This window comes from Elephantulus edwardii, unplaced genomic scaffold, assembly GCF_000299155.1.
Source record: "Elephantulus edwardii isolate Elephantulus edwardi_28Jun2011 unplaced genomic scaffold, EleEdw1.0 scaffold00056, whole genome shotgun sequence".
NCBI lineage: Eukaryota > Metazoa > Chordata > Mammalia > Macroscelidea > Macroscelididae > Elephantulus > Elephantulus edwardii.
This window is the reverse complement of record NW_006399806.1, coordinates 11,616,787-11,629,371: the sequence shown is the minus strand read 5'-3', so window position 1 is coordinate 11,629,371 and position 12,585 is coordinate 11,616,787.

Below are 12,585 nucleotides of genomic sequence, written 5' to 3'. Positions count from 1 at the left end.
TGCTGCCCTGGATGTGCTCACCAAGTTGTACCAAGAAATCTGGAGAACAACCCCTTGGCCAACTGACTGGAAGAGATCTATATTTGTTCCTATCTCAAAGAAAGGTGACCCAACAGAATTTGGAAACTACAAAACAATCTCACTGATTTCACATGCAAGCAAGATTTTACTGAAGATTATCCAAAAACGACTGGAACAGCACATCAACAGAGAACTATAAGAAGTCCAGGCTGGGTTTAGAAGGGGTCGTGGTACTAGGGATATTGTAGCTGATGATAGAGATTGAGTCCTAAGAAATCACAAAATTAACCCTAGTCCTAACATAATAATTTTTCTCTTCACACAACTTTGCATAATTATGGTGTCAAAAATCTTGAAAATTGGCTTTTCTATTCATTGTATTAACCCTTTTGGGGGACATGGTCTTTGGCTAACTTAACTGTGAATACACGATCTTGCAAATGGTACACATATAAGGGGTGGAGGAGTGACATGTTGCATCAGCTAATTGTTTGGTACTATAGATGTTATTGATATGGACAGTTTCCCTATATGACGTGGATATCCTTCATATCCTTCCCCATGTTACCACTAGTCTTTTATAATAATTCTGCTGTATCTTATTTCCAACTGCAGTTACCCTAGGTGAGAAAGTAGTAACAATTTTTTCTGACTATGGCAGATTTTTGCCTGATTACCTCTGTATGTGTGATATATTCCTATGAAATAAGGAAAGTTTATATATGCAATATACAATGATAAAGAGAATATAGAAAAGGAATTAAGAAAAACAATACTCATCACAATAGCTAACCACAAGATTAAATACTTGAGGCAAATCTAACTAGAGACATGAAAGACCAATACAAAAATAAAAGAAAAATACGAAATATTACTACAAGAAACAAAAAGAGACCTGAAGAAGTAGAAGAATATACCATGCTCATGGATAGGAAGACTTAATATCATGAAAATGACAATTCTACCAAAGACATTCTAGAAATTCAATGCACTTCCAATACAGATACCAGTTCTATTCTTCAGTGAGATGGAAAAGGCAATGTCCAATTCTACCTGAAATGGAAAGAGATTTTGAATAAGTAAAACAATCCTGAAAAATAGAAACAAGATAGGAGACATCATACTCTCTGTTCTCAAATCTTACTACATAACCATGGCAGTTAAGACAGCATGGAAGTGGAACAGTGACAGACACATAGATCAGTGGAATAGAATTGAGAACATAGAAATCAGCTCATCTACCTATATAAACAAAATAAGTTAAGTGGGAAAACAGCAACCTTTTTAACAAATGATGTTGGAAAAATTGGGAAATTCTCTGTAAAAAACTAAAAAACTAAAACTAGACCCAAACCTCACACTATACACAAAATTCCAAGTCAAGGTATAGATGATGAGACCTTCCCTTGCATACTTTGAACATGTTGCGGAGGTGGGGTGGGGGAGCTTTTCCTTGGAAAAGAACATGATCCACAGAAAGTTAAAAGATTGGTGAAGGAGAAGAAGAACCTAAACCAGGTTATTGACAAAGTAAGTGCTACAATATCCTCTAATTTTTCAGGAAGTGTGCAGATGACACAAGATGGGACAGGGTTCAGATCAACTGTTATTGAGTCACAGTCAACTCGAAAGCACCTAACAACATCAACATCAACAATAACTTTCTCTTGGGTTTTGGCACCAAAATAACAACATCACCTAACAACATCAACATCAATAATAACTTTCTCTTGGGTTTTGGCACCAAAAAACAAAACAAAATACAAAAAAACCCCGCAACATTTATTGGTACACTTGTGCACAAAAGGCCTTGTCTAGCTAATCTCACCAACCTTTCATAATTAAAGAACTTTAGTCTTTGATATTGATGTTGTTGCTGTTGATTGCCATTGAGTCAAGCACAACTCATAGTGTCCCTATGAACAAAAGACCTGAACCCTTTCAATACTATCATTTCTCAAAGTCTGTAGAGTTTCCAGAGTCATGTTGTTTAGAAAGTGGATGTCACTCCTGCTTCTAAATAACATTAGAAAAAGGAAGAATATAAACCCAATTCATTATACTGATTAGTCATTGGACAGTAGTCAAGGATTTAGGAAAGACACCAGGCATAGGTGTCCCCAAACCCTGAATATCTACTTTTACACTTCTTAAAAAGGTGAAATTTAACTTTAATCTCATTTTAATATATGCCCAACACAAACCACTTGCCTCAAACATATTCTGAAGTCAATGTCTGGTACTCATTTATCTGACATATATTTACTGAACATTTATTATGTACCATTGTTTCAGCCATTGTGGGACAGATAGTGTCAGAGTAATAATCTAAACAATTCCCATCTTCATGTCAACTAAAATATAATGTATGCTTTATGAAACTATAAGGCCAGAATAAATTCTCAATAAACAATACTGATAAAAAACAATTAAAGGTGGATTAAGGACCAAAGAGCCAAAATCTATAAACTTCATCAGAGAAAAGCTTGGAAGAATTCTAGAAACCTTAATCCACAGTGTGAACAGTCTTCCAAGCATAATGAAAAACCTACAAGCAAGAAAGAACAAAATAGATCAAAGGGACCTTCTAAGAATCACATTCCTACTCACATCAAAAACATCTCCAACAGGGTGAAAAGAAAATATGCAGACTAGGAAAAATATTTGATAATGACATATCTGATAAGGGACTCGTATCTAAAATTTATAGACTACTCAAGCACCTCAACAAGAAAAATGTAAACAACTCGGTCACAAAATGGACACAGGATATGAATAAACACTGCACCAAGGACAACACTCAGATGACAAACAAACACATGAAGAAATGTTCAAAATCCCTAGGTATCAGAGAGAGGTAAAAGTGACTAAGAGGTATCATCTCACCCCAGTAACACAAGCAGAGTTCAACAAATCAGAAAACCACAAATCCTAGTGAGGTTATGGAGAGATTAGAACCCTATTCACTGCTCATGGAGTTGTATAATGGGGCAACCACTGTGGAAGATTGTTTGACACTTTCTCAAAAAGGTGTAAATAGAAATCTCGTTTGACAACGCAGTTACACTATTGGAAATATACCCTAAAACATGAACAAACAAACAAACAAAAAACTCAGAACTGTCATCCAAACAGATGTATGCTCACCCATGTTCACTGCATTATTCACAAGAGTAAAGAGATGGAAACAATTCAAATGCCCATAAAATAAAAGAATGAATAGAAGAATGGTGGAATATTCACACAGTGGAATACTATGCAGTGCCGAAAAATAGTGAACTCAAAACTTTGCACAAGATGGGTGACCCATAGTGACCCTATGAAGGAGAGTCCTCAACGCTTGGGTGCCTTTCATCCTCTCTCCAGGATCATAGGGTTTCTGGAGGCAAACTATTACGGAAGTGGATGCCACTCCTCCTTTCACGCTTGTTTTAATCTGGGAGCTCCACCCCACTCTCTGTCCACTTTGGGTAACCGACCATTAACACATTTGACACATCAGTGTCACAGTGTTCAGCCTCATGGCAACCACAAGTGACCTGTGTATAGCAACTTGTACACCAGGGCTATACAACCTAGAGGAATGTCTGAACAAAAACAATGAAAGGCCCAAGGGCCACTGATTACAAGTCACCCACCTTTGGTTTGGTAGCATCGCTTTCTGTCCACTGGGCCAGCTGTTCTACCTCTCTATGTTGATGTTATTGTTGTTAAGTGCCATAGAGTTGCAGGCAACTCATAGCAACCCTTTGGCTTGGTAGCCAAAGAATACTAGGCTGAGTGAAATATCTCACACTTTAAAAAACAAAACAACAAACCAACCACAAACAAAACAGCAAACCAAATAATGCATTACATCACTGCTATAAAGCAGAATTAACATGTGGGTGCTGCTGAGAGGAGACTAGGAAAAGAGTGGCTAGATCATGAACACTGTGTTGGAAGAGATTAAGGAAAGAACTGTTAGTCATTGTACGTCAGACAATGGTTTAAAATAAGAGGTACATTGCAAAGACAGAGGGAGATGAGGAGAGGAGAGAGAAGGAGGAAATTGTTCAACAAAAAATGAATATCTAAGAAAAAGAAAAAGTGAACTGAGGGAGAGGGAATGGAATGGAAAGGAGTAAAATGTGCAACAATAAATGAATTAAAATCCAACATTTCTGTAAACTTTTATTAAGAATAAAATTAAGAGGAAAAAATTATTTTATAAGAAAGCTTATGTTTATAAAATGTGAGTGTAAAGTGCTAGGACTTATTTTTAAAATGTGTGTGTAGCTAAATATCTATTTGATGATACTTTTGTTGTAGTCATAGAAAATATCCACAGCAGAATGTACTCTTCCTTAAAATTTCTTTATGTTCAGTGTAACGATCTTGATTACTTTATTAAATTTCTGTAACCTCCTTTTCCAAATTTTTCCTCCTCTCTTTTTTTTCTTCTTTTTAAATTGAAATTTTAATGAAAGTTTAGAGAAATTGATTTCCATTCATTCACTGTTGCACATTTTTCTTCCTGTTCCCCTCCCCTCAACAATTTGATATTCTCTTTGGAAAAAAAAATAATAAATAATCCATTCATTGTTATTCAGTCACTCCCCACCCCCACCCCCCACTGGCCAGTCTACTTTACTATACAGCTCTTATTCTGGATTCATGCCATGCCAATAATACCTAATCATATATTCATTTTATACAGTTCTCTCCCTCTTCTGTTTCAATGCCATGTACATTATTTATTCCTTCTTTTTTTAGTTCTTCCCCAACCCTCATGTTAATCCTGTTTTATAACAGTGGCATTATGCAGTATTTGTCCTTTTCTGACTGATATTTCACTCAGCATAATGTCCTCCAGGGTCTCCCATTTTGTATAATAGTTCATGAGTTCCTTGTTTTTCAGCATAGTATTCCATTGTAGAAATATACCACAGCTTCTCTATCCATTCATTTGTTGATGGTCAACCCAAGGGGTTGTTTCCAACTCTGTTCTACTGTGAACAAAGCAGCAATAAACATGGGTGTGTATGTATCTGCTTGGTTGGCACTATGGTTTCTTTAGGGTATATTTCCAGTAGTGGAATTACTGGGTCAAGTGGTATTTCAATTTCCAACTTTTTGAGAAAGTGCCATGCTGCCTTCCATAACAGTTGCACCATTTTACACTTCCATCAAAAGTGAATAAGGGCCCTGGTTTCTCTACTACCTCGATAGCATTTGCTGTTTGCTGTTGTGTTTTGCTATTCTTACTGGGGTCAGATGATATCTCATAATTGTTTTGATTTACATCTCTCTGAGAGCTAGGGTTTTTGAACACTTCTTCATGTGTCTGTTGGCCATCTGAATGCCTTCTTTGGTGAAATGTCTCTTCATATTCTGTTCCCTTTTGCAGTTGGGTTGTTTACCTTTATCTTGTTGTGGTGCTCGAGTATTTTAAAAATTATAGATATAAGTCACTTATCTGAAATGTCTGTGTCTTCCCTTTTTACCCTGTTGGAGAAGTTGTGGATAGGGATTTGATTCTTAGAAGGTCCCATTCATCTATTTTATTCTTTCCTGGTTGTAGCATTTTCAGGATAATTGGAAGACTGTTCATGTTGTGGATTAGGGCTTCTAGAGTTCTTCCAACCTTTTTCTAATGAAGTTTATAGTCTTTGGTTTTAGTTCTAGATCCTTGATCCACTTTTAGTTGGTTTTTGTATATAGTGTGAGATGTCTTGCTTGAATTTTCTGCAGATAGTTTTCCAATTTTGCCAAAACCATTTGTTTAAAAAGGCTGTCATTATCTGATTTCATCTCCTTGTCAAAAATCAGTTGACCATAGGTAGATGGGCTGATTTCTGGGTTCTCAATTATATTCCATTGATCTTTGTGTCTGTCCTTGTACCAGTATCAAGCTGTCTTGACCACTGGTTCAGTGTAGTAGGATTTGGAATCAGGGAATATGAAGCCTCCTACCTTGTTTCTCTTTTTAAAGAGTGCTTTTATTATTCAGAGTCACTTTTCATTCCAAATGAAATTGGAGATTGCCTTTTCCATCTCGTTAAAGAATGGAATTGGTATTTGTATTAGGATTGAATTTAACATGTAAATTGCCTTTGGTAGGATTGTCATGTTCACAATATTGAGTCTTCCTATTACCAATACCTCTGGAAAACAGCCAAAGTAGTAATCAGAATTTATAATTTTAAATTTTAATTTATGTTAACAAACAAACACATCAAAAGACAGGAAGATATGACCACTGGTTCTCTAACCCAACATGTCCAACAAATTGAAAAAGAATAGCAAGAAAACCCAACACCCTACAAAAAAAAAACCCTGAATTTATAAATTTAGGGCAGAAATAAATGAAATAAAAAATAGAAAAACAATTGAAACCATCAACAAAATCAGGAGTTGTTTCTTCAAAAAAGTCAATAAAATAAAAAACCACTAGCAAAACTAACAAAAGAAAAGAAGGAAAAGACACAAATAACCTAAATAAGAAATGAAAAGGGCAACATCACAATGAAACTAACTGAAATAAGAAGGTTAACAATGGAATATTATGAAAAACTCTACTCAAACAAATATGAAAACCTAGAAGAAATGGACAAATACTTAGAAATTCACAAAGTAACTAAACTGACACAAACCAAACCTGATTACCTGAACAAAGCCATTACAAAAGAAGAAATTAAAAAGGTAATAAAACAACTTCCAACCAAAAAATTTTTCTGGACTAGAGGATTTGACAAGTGAATTTTATCAAATATTCAGAGAAGAAGTGTCATCTTAAATAAACTATTTCAGAAGATAGAAAAAGATGGAATTTTCTCATACTCATTCTATGAAGCAAACATGTCCTTGATACCAAAGCCAGATAAATACACTACTAAAAAAAAAACAAAACAAACTATAGGTCAATATCTCAAATGAACATAGATGCAAAAATCATGAATTAAATTCTGGCCAATAGAATCCAACGATACATCAAAAAAATATAATTCACCATGACCAAGAGGGATTCACAACAGGTATGCAAGGATGGTTCAACATAAGAAAAGCAATCAGTGTAATTCATCACATTAACAAAGCAAAGAACAAGAACAACATGATCCTATCAATTGATGCAGAAAAGGCCTTTGACAAAATTCAACTATCCTGATTAAAACACTCAACAAAATAGGAATAGAAGGGAATTTCGTCAACATAGTTAAAAGTATATACACAAACCTGAGGGTCAACAACGTTCTCAATGGAGAAAAAGTGAAGGGATTCCCTTTGAGGACAGAAACTAGGCAAGGATGCCCACTATCACCTCTCCTATTCAAGATTGTATTGGAAATCTTAGAGGTAGCAATAAGACAAGACAAGGAAATAAGAGGTATCCAAATTGGCAAAAATGAGGCAAAATTATCTTTTTATGTAGATGATATGATAGTATACTTAGAAAACCCTAAAGACTCAGCAAGAAAGCTACTGGACATAGTTGGCCAATTCAGCGTAGTGTCAGGATACAAGATCAATATACAAAAAACAATTGGAGTTCTTGACAGTGACAAAGAAAATACTGAACTGAGGTAAGAAAAACAGTACCCATCACAGTAGCTAATCACAAGATTAAAACACTTGGGAGTAAATCTAACAAGAGACACAAAGGATGCATTCAAAGAAAATTACAAACATTGCTACAAGAAACAAAAAGGCACCTGGAAAAATGGAAGAATATACCTTACTCATAGATAGGAAGATTTCTCTCTTAACATAAGGTCACTGCCCACCACATTTGCTATATAATTCTTCAAGTTGCTGTTGCTATTGACATTAATGATGTACAAAGAAACCTCTTATTTTATGAGATTTGTTTTATTTGTCTGGGTAGGTACAATCATGTTTTCACATGGCATCCTAATTCATTGACCTATTATTTTTTCTTAATGGTTCTTTTCTATCTCCTACCTAGTTGTATAGTGTCTGATGTCTTAAAAGCTTCCAATAGGCCATCCAATGTGCAACAATACGTTTCCATTCACCTGGAGCAATAAGAAGAGTATGAAGGTCAGGAATATGAGGAGAAGAACAACTGTCTGCTCTTCAATCAGATCAGAATAACTGAATGGTACCTAGCTACTATAACTGAACATTTTGAGCAAAGACTTTATCTATTCAAGAATCTTGAGCAAAAAAAGGTAAAAATGAAGAGTAGAACTTCAAATTCTAATAGAATTCAAACTTTCTGAAACTCAGAGACTAGATGAACTCTAAAATGTATTGCCCTGACATATCTTTAATGCTTAAAGAAAATATAGCCCCTGCAAATTTCTCACTCAATTATTTAGCTCAACTAATAAAAAAATATTTTCTTTGGACATTATACCCTTTTTATAACTATTTTGATTCAATAAAATTGTATTTTGACTTTTATAAAAAATAAAAAATATATCTTACTTTACATACAAAAATAATATACATTGTTTTTCACACTATCATTAATTCATTTGGTATTTCATACAATCGTTCCCATTCATTGTGTTTTATAAAATTAATCTCCACTGAACTATGTCCATCATTATATCATCTTTTCAAATCCTGCCAGATCTCTCCCATTTTCTTTACCCTCTCCCTCCACCCACTTAATTATGTGACTTTGTAATTTCCCTCTCCCCATTCTCACTCTTCTGCCCCTACCCCTTCCCCCTTTGGAATCCCATACACATTTTACACGTTATCTTTTTATTTTTTGTAAGTTGTACATCACTCTTCTTTCAATTTTCTGTACTGAGATAATCTGGGTTTGCTGTGGTGCTGAACCTTGTGCCATTGGAGTGTCAAATGCCATAATGGTTGCCCAGGGTGGACAATGTTTGGTGGAGCTCCCAGTTTAAGACAGGTTTTGAAGCAGGAGTAGTATTCACTTCCTAAAGCACATGCCTATGGAGACTCTATGAACTTGGAGAAACAATGATTGTTGTAGAAAGGCATCGGGTCTTTTGTTCATAGAGTTGCTATGAGTCGTGTTCAACTCGAAGTCAGTCAACATCAGCAGCACTGCAACATCTGTCCTTAGAAGACTAAGTTAGTTCACTCAGCATATTGCTTTCCAGTCTCTCCCAAGATATATAGTAATTTTCAAAATAGTTTTTCCTGATTGCTTCATAGTATTCCATCATGTGAATGTACCACAATTTCTCAATCCATTTGATTGTGATTGGACATTTGGACTGATTCCATGTTCTTGCAATGGTGAATAACCTGCTGTGAATATTGGTCTACAAATTTCCATTTTTGCCTCATTTCTATTTTTCTCGGGGTATATTCCTAGCCATGGATCACATGGAATGTCTGTGTTCAGCCTTTTGAGGAAATATCAAACTGCCAGAGTAGTTGTAACATTTAACAATACTTCCAACAGTGTATGAGAGTTCCTATCTCTCCACATACTCTTCAACATTTATTGTTTTCAGTCCTATTAAACATTGCCACTTCTGCTAGAGTGAGATGGTAACTTATAGGGTTTTCTATTTTCATCTCTTATACTGCCAGTGATTTTGAACATTTCTTCATGTGTCTTTTGGCCATCTATACGTTTCCTGTGAAAAGTCTGTCCACGTCTTTTGCCATTTTTGTAATTGAGTTATCAGTCTTTATCTTGTGGAGACTCTGTAGTATTCTGTAAACTTTTGTTATGAGAACCTTGTAAAGGCCAAATTATTTACAAATGTCAATAAATTATTGTAAATGAGGACTTAACAACTAATCAATTACATTTTAGAACAAATCATAAATCCAGTGATTTAGCTTCATTGGATTTGTTAGTCCTTTTTCTCATCCATAACTAGAATTCCTGTGATCATAATTTAACACTTTTGCAAAAGATTGGAACTATATCATTTTTAAAAATACTATGACTCAAACATAGTGAAAACGACATCCTCTTTCAGTGCCTTAATAATGTATTTAATGTATCTATTTGACCTGTTGTTCGTGGGGTAACTATGCATTATAATTGATTCCACAGCATGTGAAAATAGCAACATGATAACAAACAATAATAAAATATTTTTTGTTTTAATTCCAGAAGGAATATTGGAAATTACACAGTTAATTTCTATAAGCAGTTTTGAAGTTTAAAGAGACATTAATTTTTAAGTTTATTCCTGTGAGGAGACATGTATTATTTCACATATTATGTTTGTGAAAAATTAAATGTCTTAAATGGTATTTTATCATTGTCTCTATTCCTTATTTTAGTTGTCAGTTTAAAAAAATATATCTTCTAGTACAATATTATTCAGCATTTTTTCTTTAATATTGTTCAATTATTATTTAATTATTAATAAGATTAATTATTACAAGCTTTAAAGAAACCTGGTGAAAGTAGTATTTTACCTGTTAAACTGCTAAGAAAAGATCAGTAGTTGAAATCTACCAGCAGACTTGAAAGAAAAAGATTTTAAGTCTCATCCTCTTAAGATTTTCAGTATAGGAAACTTTGTGTAGTGTCGCAACTAGTTGGAATCAACTTGATGGCAGTGTGTTTTGCTTGTTTGTTTATTCCAATCTTGTAGATTATTCTTATAGTTAATTAAGATATAACCCAAAAAAGCAAAGTAACTATTATAAATAAGACTGCCAGTATGCAGTTCTAAATGGATGTAAGATTTTAATCTCACTCAAGCTATTAACACACACACACACACACACACACACACACACACACACACACACACACTCTCACACAATCCCTATAGGAGAATTATCACTCTTTGGTCTTCCTGAAAGTCTAGGAATTACACATTTCTCTGCATTCATTATTTACCTTGGTTATTATAGACATCATATCTGGTTTCTTAATGCCAACCTTAATCTTACCTCATCTGATCTTCACAATATAGCCAAGGACCAGATTCGAAAGTAAATGTCCTACTTAGAATAAAATTATTGAAAAGCTATGGGGTAAAAAATTAATTGGCTACCCTTCGACAGCTCTTTTTCAGTTGATCTCTGAAAGCAGAAAGCAAATTGACAGCACAAAGAGTGATAAAGTGCGCACATCTTGACTCTTTACTGGGTTGTTTTAATTCCTGGCTATGACATCTTTAAACTGGGCAAAGTTTTATTTCCCTATACCTGCTTCTTTTTATTCTTGGTAGTGGCAATTAAAAACTACCTCATTAAATGATATATATAAAGTGCTTAGAATGCACTGGCCACTACATAGTGGGACACAGTTGTTAAGGAGTCCCGGTGGCATAGTGGTTAAATGTTTAATCATTATCAATTCAAACCCAGTAGTAGCTCTGCAAGAGAAGGATGCGCCAATCTACTCCGTAAATTTTTAGAGAACCTGTAGTAGTGGAACAGTTCTGCTCTGTCAGATAGAGTTGCTCTGATTAGATTGGACTTGGTAGTCATAGGTTGTGGTTTAGATAATTGTCAGAGTCCTTGTTGATGCCAACTGTTAACATACTCAGCTGCTAACCAAATGCAAAGTTAGAATCCAACCAAAGATAGTTGCAAAAAGGCCCTGATGATCTACTTCCAAGAGATCAGTTACTGAAAAAGCTATGTAATACAATTCTTCTTTGACACATGAGCCAACATAACAGAATTTACAGCAACTGATTTTGTTTTATACAGTTATTAATTATTGTTATTATATTGTTTTCCTTTTTTTTTTCTAGAAAAGTCTTCTACTCTCCTAGCAAATTTTAAAATTCTATGACTCTTCTTTTACCGTTTTATCTTAACTACTATTATCTCCTTGTCTGACATGTCCTTGAGCTTCCCATCTGTATTGAGTTATATTTTCTTTCTTTTATAATCACATTTACATTAACATATTTACCCTACTATATGGCAAAGGATATTTTTCTTTTCCTCCCTTCTTCAACAAGTTAGAAGTAAATATTTAAGTGCAATGATTTGTCTTTACGTTTTTCTTGCTCATGGTCCATTTCCAATGCCCACCCCAGTGCCTGATAGAAATGATAGAAAAGAAATAGTAACTATTTGTGACTAAATACATAATGACTTTATTTAAATGAATTGCTTGTTTGAACTCATTAAATATAATGTGAATGTCTATACTTTCATATATACAGCTGCATCATTAGGAGTAAGCACTGGTGTGTTTTATGTGTGTGCATATATGTGTATGTGGAATGTGTATATATAAATATCTACTGGTGATGTTTTATATATGAAGAGATATAGACAAAATTATTGAGATATACTTATAAAGATATTTCCTACTAACATAATAGAATTAAATTACTGTGTGAAAGATGTGGACACACTTCTGAATTCTCATTGTATTAAAAACATAAAAATATCAGAAAACTGCCTTGCTGAAAGTATAATGTATGCAACAGCTTTGCTTTTGCTTATGAGATATCTTGCAAACATTTTCAAGAGATTCATCTATTATATTTTTTTAACTTTAATTTTAAATTTAAATGCTTTGAAGTGACAGAATGATAACTGTGAGAGCTGGTGGACCGCAATAGTACTTCCTTGATTACCCAGGTCTTAAAAATGCCCTTCATTGAAGTCTATGGGGGAGAGAATAGTTTTAAAGTA